Raw genomic sequence first — 7,500 nt, 5'->3', positions numbered from 1 at the left:
GCCCCTCGTCGGGCCCGCAGAGGCGCTCAGGGACGCCTGGGGAAGGGAGGGGGCCTGCGGCGCGAGAAGAAACCTGCGGCAACCTGGAGCGTTTGCGGTCAGGGCAGGGGCCCGGCCGGCGCGCGTGCGCACAGCCCCCAAGGCCCCCCGCCGTCCACCCACCTCCTTTCTGTGAGGCAAGGCGCCTCCAGTTAACCCACACACGACCGATCGGAGGCAGAACGGCAGCCCCTCGGCGGCCGGCCGGCGCACGCGTGGCCGGCCCGAGCCCACCGCCACCGCTCACACGGCCCGCGCTCCCCCGCCAGAGGGGAGCACGGGACGTGCGCTCGCCAGACCAGGCGGCGCCCTTCCCCGCGTGGGAGGGGCGCGTCTCACTCAACCGCCTCGACCCGCACAGCCAACGAGCTCCCTCAGGACCCACGCGCGGACACCATGGCGGCGACCGGAGGAGGGGGCGCTGGGGGCGGGAGCGACACACCACCGCTCGGCCTCGGGCACCTGAGAGACAGCCCGGGGCGCTCCAGGAGCACCGCAAAGGCCCAGGCGGAGCCAGCGCTCGTGCAATACCCGAGAGGGCAGCACGGCGGGCCAGCGGGACAGCACCCCCACCGCCGCGGAGGGGGGCGGCCCACGAGGCGACGACCACAAGAGGCGAAAGCGAGGAGTGCCTGCTGCGTCAGAGGACCCCCGCTGACCCACGCCGGACGCCACGAGGCAGACGGCGGGGTCGGGACAGCGAGGTCGGGCCGGGTTCCGCACCCCAGTGCCTCCCAACGCACCGCCCGCAGGCGGGGATGGGAGACGGGGGAAACCCCGCGGGCGGGACGAGAAGAACGGGTCTCATTCACCACGAATGCCCGCCCCTCGCCCGTCGCGGCTCGGTCCCGGCCCGGGAGAGCGTGACATCACCACATCGATCAGGGAAAGCATCCCCGGAGCAGGGTCGGCCAGCCAGCCACAGCCTCCCCAGAGGCCAGCGAGCAGATCAGCCTGGCCATCCCCAGCTCCAGGACAGGGGCGGCAGACAACCCGGCAGAGACGAGGAATGCCTGACACGCACGGCACGGAGCCAGCGGGAGTGGGGTTGTCTCGGCCGCCCCAGGTGCCCGCAGCGGGGAGCGCACGGTGGCAGGGTAAGCCCGCGCCACCTTCCCCGCCGCCCCCAGGTGGGTCAGAGACCCGGACCCAAGGCGGCACCGGGAGCTGGGACGCTCGGATGCATGAGAGACCGGGCACACGGGCCCCAGCAGGCGGCTCAAGCACGAGCAGGGCCGGCTAGCCGGGTCACCGGGAGGCCGAAGACCCGCGACGCATCCAAGAGACCCAACCTCTCCAGCGACAGGTCGCCAGAGGACAGCGTGTCAGCAATAACCCGGTGGCCCAAAATGCCGGCTCGGAGTGAAACATATACCTCCCCAGGAGACAGGAGGTCGAGTCACCGACCACGCCGCCGGCCCAGGGAACCCGCGACACGGGCATCTGTCCCCAAAATCGCCACCATCGCAGCCAGACACGGAGCACCCAGGGCCCTCTGGTCGACCCCAGGACACACGCCGGAGCAGCGCCGGGCCAGGGACGTCCTCCCGGCCACCCGTGCCACGCAGGGGCCGGCCCGAGTCTCCAGAGCGAGACTCGGAAGCGTTTCCGGCCGTCCCCTCGTACGACCGGGACACACGAGGGACCGAAGGCCGGCCAGGTGTGACCTCTCGGGCCGCACGCGCGCTCAGGGAGCGCTCTCCGACTCCCCACGGGGACTTGCAAACAACAGGTCACGGCAGAGGGACCGCTCCCCGGCACCCGGGGGACGAGGCAGGACGGTCCCCGGCTCCCCACGGGGACTTGCAGAAAAAATTCGGCCGCTGCCTCAGACGGCCAGGATGCGCGCGGGCCCGCGACCGGGCCGGGAAGGGTGTCCCCAGCCTCCCACCCCAAGCCCGGTGGGTCCCCGCGGGTCGCGGGTCAGGCCTCGGGAGCCGCGGCGTGCTGGTCGACCAACCCCGGCAGCCCCACACCCGGCTCTGGCCCGAAAGCGCAGCGACAACCTCTCCCCACATAAGCCTGCACGCCTGAGCTCTGACTCACAAGTGACGCGCCAGAGCTCTGGCGCGACCGGGACAGCCCGGCTGACGACCGCGGTCTTTCCGGAGCTCTGCCTAGCTCACAGCGGGGACGGTCCCCTCCCTCGGCAGCTGCCACCGCAGCTCCGGAAGCCAAGGGAACGATATAAAAGCGGCCGCCAGATGGAGTCCGACAACCGTCGCGAACGTCACCAAGACAGATCCGGATGGCAGGCCGGCCCGCGGACCGCAAAACCGAAACCGTGAGTCGAGAGACGCTATCCCGAGGCCGAAAACGCAGCCCCTGTACCCCAACCCCACAGAAACGGTCCCCAAACCCTGTCTCTGCATGGACCGCGACACAGTCAGAAGACAACCCACGGCGTGTGGATGTTCGGAGAGGCATCTCGGTGGGAGAAACAACAAGCAAGGACTCGGTCGCGGGTCGTTGAGGACACAGGGAGACACAGAATGCGTAGGCTCTTCCTGAATCCAGACAGAGAAGGAGGGAGGGAGGGAGGGAGGGAGGGAGGGAGGGAGGGAGGAAAGGCAGGCAGGCAGGCAGGCAGGCAAACATAAAGAAGGAAACAGAGAAAGAAAGAAAGGAAGGAAAACCTAAAGGAGAGAAAGAAAGAAAAGAGAAGAAAAGAGAAGACAAATATTAATATAAGTATTTCCATTTGTATATAGGTATAACATATAAAACTACATTAAAATAGAAAAAAATTTATATGCATACACATGAATGAACAGATAAAAATGAATAAACAAAAAATAAGATAACATAACATAAGCAAATAGGCCAGGCGCGGTGGCTGACGCCTGTGATCCCAGCACTTTCAGAGGCTGGGGGAGAGAGAGAGAAAAAAAATGAAAGAAAGAAAGAAAGAAAGAAAGAAAGAAAGAAAGAAAGAAAGAAAGAAAGAAAGAAAGAGAGAGAGAGAGAGAGAGAGAGAAAGAAAGAAAGAAAGAAAGAAAGAAAGGAAGAAAGAAAGAAAGAGAGAGAGAAAGAAAGACAGAAAGAAAGAAAGAAGAAAGAGAGAGAGAGAGGGAGAAAGACAGCGAGAAAGAAAGACGAGAGAAGAAAGAAAAAAAAAGAAAGAGGAAAGACAGGAAGAAAGACAAAGCAAGAAAGCAAGAAAACAAGACAGCAAGAAAGCACGACAGAAAGAGAGAAAGAGACAGAAAGAAAAAGCAAGAAAGCAGCAGAGAGAGAGAGAGAGAGAGAGAGAGAGAGAGAGAGAGAGGCGCGAGGCGAGGCGAGGCGAGGCGAGGCGAATCTACCTGCTTTCACTACATGTGGGGAGAATCAGGAAAGCCCCCACTAACAACAAGGCCTGAAGTGGAGCTGCCATCTGTGAAATCCGAGCAGAAGAGTCCACACGGGTTAAAGACACGAAGAAAGACAGGGAAACAACTGCTCAAAGAGAAGAACAATCTGGCCCAGCCAGGGTCTGTCTCCTGAAGTTGTGTGGGCAACGAGGGAGTGGGACGGAGGGAGGGAGTGGGACGGAGGGAGGGAGGGCCTCCGAGGCTCGTGTCAAACAATAAATGATAATAAAATAAAAGGAAGTTAAAAAAAAAAATTGCGCATCATTCGTAGCATCACTGACGCCTCGAAAGGCGAGAGGCATGTGTTTATGTCACTGTGGGACTGTTTTCTTTTTTCTTTTCTCTTTTTCTTCCCTCTCTTCCCGGAAACTCACTTTTTAATTATTTCATTTTCCTTTTCTTTTTTTTTTTTTAATTTTTAATTTTACTTTCATTTTTACTTTTATTTTTAATTGCTTGAGAGGTTGTCTCCCTCTCTCGCCCAGGCTGGTGTACAGTGGCGCGATCTCGGCTCACTGCAACCTCCGCCTCCCAGGTTCAAGTGATTCTCCTGCCTCAGCTCGGCCTCCCGAGTAGCTGAGATTACAGAGGCGCACGACCATGCCCGGCTAATTTTTGGTATTTTGACTAGAGACGGACGGGGTTTCACCATACTGGCCCTGCTCGTCTGACCACCTCGTGATCCAGCGATCCACCACCCTCGGCGTCCCAAAGTGCTGGGATGACAGGCTTGAGCCACCGCGCCGGGCCTAGTTATTCCTTTTATTTTATTTCTAATTTTTAATTGTACGTATGCACGTATGCATGTATGTATGTATGTATGTATGTATGTATGTATGCATGCATGCATGTATCTATCCTTTTCTTTTTTTTTGAGACGGACAGAGAGAGACAGTGAGAAACAGAGAGAGAGAGAGAGAGACAGACAGACAGACAGAGAGAGAGAGAGAGAAACAGACGGGGGGGGAGAGAGAGAGAGAGAGAGAGAGAGAGAGAGAGAGAGACCAACAGACAGAAGGACAGGCAGAGAAAGAGAGTAAGACAGAAGACAGACACAGGGAGAGAGACAAGCGGGGGGGGGGGGAGAGAGAGAGAGAGAGAGAGAGAGAGAGAGAGCTCCCAGACATCACGAAGCCGTTTCAATGACATATTCTCTCTGGTCTTTGTCTGGGGATATTCAGTTTTTCAACGTAGGCCTCAAGGGCTCCCAGATGTCCCTTTCGAATCTCTACAAAGAGAGTGTCTCCAACCTGCCTAATCAAAACAAAGGTGTAACCCTTTAGGATGAGTCCACACATCGCAAAGCAGTTTCTCAAATACATTCTTTCTAATTTTCATCTGGGAATATTAGGTGATTCACCATAGGCCTAAAGGGACTCCCAAAAATCCATTCAGAGAGACTGCCCAAAAAAAGTGTTTCTAACCTGATGAATCCAAAGAATGGTGTATCGCTAAGAGATCAATCTACGCATCACAAATCAATGTGACAGATAGCCTCTCTCTGGTTTTAATCTGTGGATAGTCTGCTTTCCAACGTAGGCCTCAATGGGTTTCCAAATGTCCCCTCACAGATTCTACGGAAAGCGTGTTTCCAACCTCCTGGTTCAAAAGAATTATCCGTTCGAGGTGAATCCACACGTCAAAAAGCAGTTTCACCAGCAGCAGTTTTTCTCCTTTTCCTCTGGGGATGTTCACTTTCACCAGGAGCCACAAAGGGCTCCCAAATGTCCCTTCGAAGATTCTGCAAAGAACTGCTTCCAATCGGCCGCGTGCAGCGGCTCACGCCTGTCATCCCAGCATTTTGGGAGGCAGAGGCGGGTGGATCACCTGAGGTCAGGAGTTCGAGACCAGCCTGGCCAAAACGGTGAAACCCCATCTCTACCAAGAACACAAAAAATTTGCCGGGCTTGGTAGCGGGTGCCTGTGATCCCAACTACTTGGGAGGCTGAGGCAGGAGAATCCCTTCAACTGGAAGGCAGAGGTTGCAGTGAGCCGAGATGGTGTCACTGCACTCCAGCCTGGGGGACAGAGTGAGAGTCTGTCTTAAAAAAAATAAAAACATTAAGAAAAAAATACTACTACTACAACAACAACAACAACAACAACAACAACAACAACAACAACAAAATGCTTCCAATCTGCTGAATCAACAGAAAGGTTTAACTCAGTAAGAGGAATCTACACATCGCTAAAAAGCAGTTTTACAGATAGCTTCTTGTTAGTTTTTATCTACAGTTTCCTGGTTTTCACCCTAGGCCTCGAATAGCTCCCAAATGTCCTTTTGCAGATTCTACAAAAGGGCCGCTTCCAACCTGGTATATCAAAAGAAAGGTTTCACTCTGTGAGATGAATCCACACACGACAAAGCAGTTTCAGAGACAGCTTCTTTCTAGTTTTTATTTGGGGATATTCGGTTTTTCACACTAGGCCTCAGTGGGCTCCCAAAGGTATACTCGCGGATTCTACAGAAAGAGTGCTTCAAACCTCCTCAATCAAAAATTAGTTGTAATTCGGTGCCATGAATCCACACATCACAAAGCGGTATCATAGAGAGCTTCTTTCTATTTCTCTGGTGGGGATACTCGGTTTTTCACAACAGGCCCCAGTGGGCTCCCAAATGTCCATTCTGCTTCCAAACTGCTGAATCCAAAGGCAGTTTTAACTCGGTATGATGAATCCACACGTCACAAAGCTGTTTCATGAAGACCTTCTCTCTCGTTTTTATCTGAAAACATAAGATTTTTTCACCATACGACACAAGGGTCTCCGAAATGTACACAGACAGATTCAACAAAAAAACCCTTCCAACCTGCTGAGTAAAAAGAAAGGTTTAACTCTGCGAGACGAATACACACACGACAAAGCAGCTTCACAGAGAATGGTGTTTTTTGTTTGTTTGTTTGCTTGCTTGCTTGCTTGCTTGCTTGCTTTTTGGTTTGTTTTCTTGGTTTTTTTTTTTTTTTTTTTTTTTTTTTTGGAGACGCACTTTCGCTCTTGTTGCTCAGACTGGAGCGCAATGGCGCCATCTCGCCTCACTGCGACCTCCGCCTCCCAGGTTCAAGCAATTCTCCTGCCTCCGTTTCCCTTCCCGAGTAGCTGGGATTACAGGCATGTGCCACCACGCCCGGCTAATTTTGTATTTTCAGTAGAGACGGGGTTTCTCCATGTGGGTCAGTCTGGTCTCGAACTGCCGACCTCAGGTGATCTGCCAGCCTCGGCCTCCCAAAGTGCTGGGATGACAGGCGTGAGCCACCGCGCCCGTACAATTGTATTGTATCGTATTGTATTGTATTTACATTGATTGATTGATTGATTGATGCTGCCTGATCAAAGGTCACTCAGGCCCAGTCGTCAAAGTGGCGATTTCCTAGGCAACAAGGAAGGGGGGAGCTTGGAGGTGGGGGCGGGGGCGGTGGAGAAGACACAGTTGCCCCAGGCTGTGCGCAGGCGGCCTGAGCTTCCTTCCTCTGTTGAGGCCTCCATTTTCAGAGTAACAGTGGCCGCTAGGTGATGCCCGACGTCTGCCAATGAGACTGTCAGCCCGGAATGAATTGGGATCGCCTGGAGGGGGAGGCGGGAGGGGGAAGGATGGAGGCCCCCACAGCACAGTGGGTCACCGCGCCCTTCCAGGCGATCCCCACAACTAATCGACCAGGGCCCCTGGGGGCACACAGCCTAAGACCCCAGCCATCGGATCATCTGGAACTTCTGTCCGAAGACGAGAGACGAGAGACCGACTGGAAATTCTCTCGGTCAAGGTCCAAACGTAAAAGAATCACTGACACAGACACCAGGACTAACTAAGACAATTTGTAAAAGTTTCCGTGTTTTGGGTGAATCCGCGTATTTCTGGATCACAAAATTACTGATTTTGAACATTGCGGTTTTTCCACTCCTTACGTGTACGGTCCTGTGATAGACAGACCAGGGGACTCCTCAGCTCAGAGTCCATGAGGCCAGAAGCTGACATCCTAAATTTCTATGTAGAATGAATTTCAGCAAGCCAGCCAAACACTCTGCCGTAAAACTGTCCGGAAGACAAGCGGTGGTGTTTCGGGGGCGGATTTGGGGGGGGGGGGGGAGCCGGGTGCGGTACGCTCACGCCTGT

This window comes from Macaca mulatta, chromosome 10 (genome assembly GCF_049350105.2).
Source record: "Macaca mulatta isolate MMU2019108-1 chromosome 10, T2T-MMU8v2.0, whole genome shotgun sequence".
Taxonomy (NCBI): domain Eukaryota; kingdom Metazoa; phylum Chordata; class Mammalia; order Primates; family Cercopithecidae; genus Macaca; species Macaca mulatta.
The sequence above is the reverse complement of the archived record's forward strand: the minus strand, read 5'-3'. Positions refer to the sequence as shown.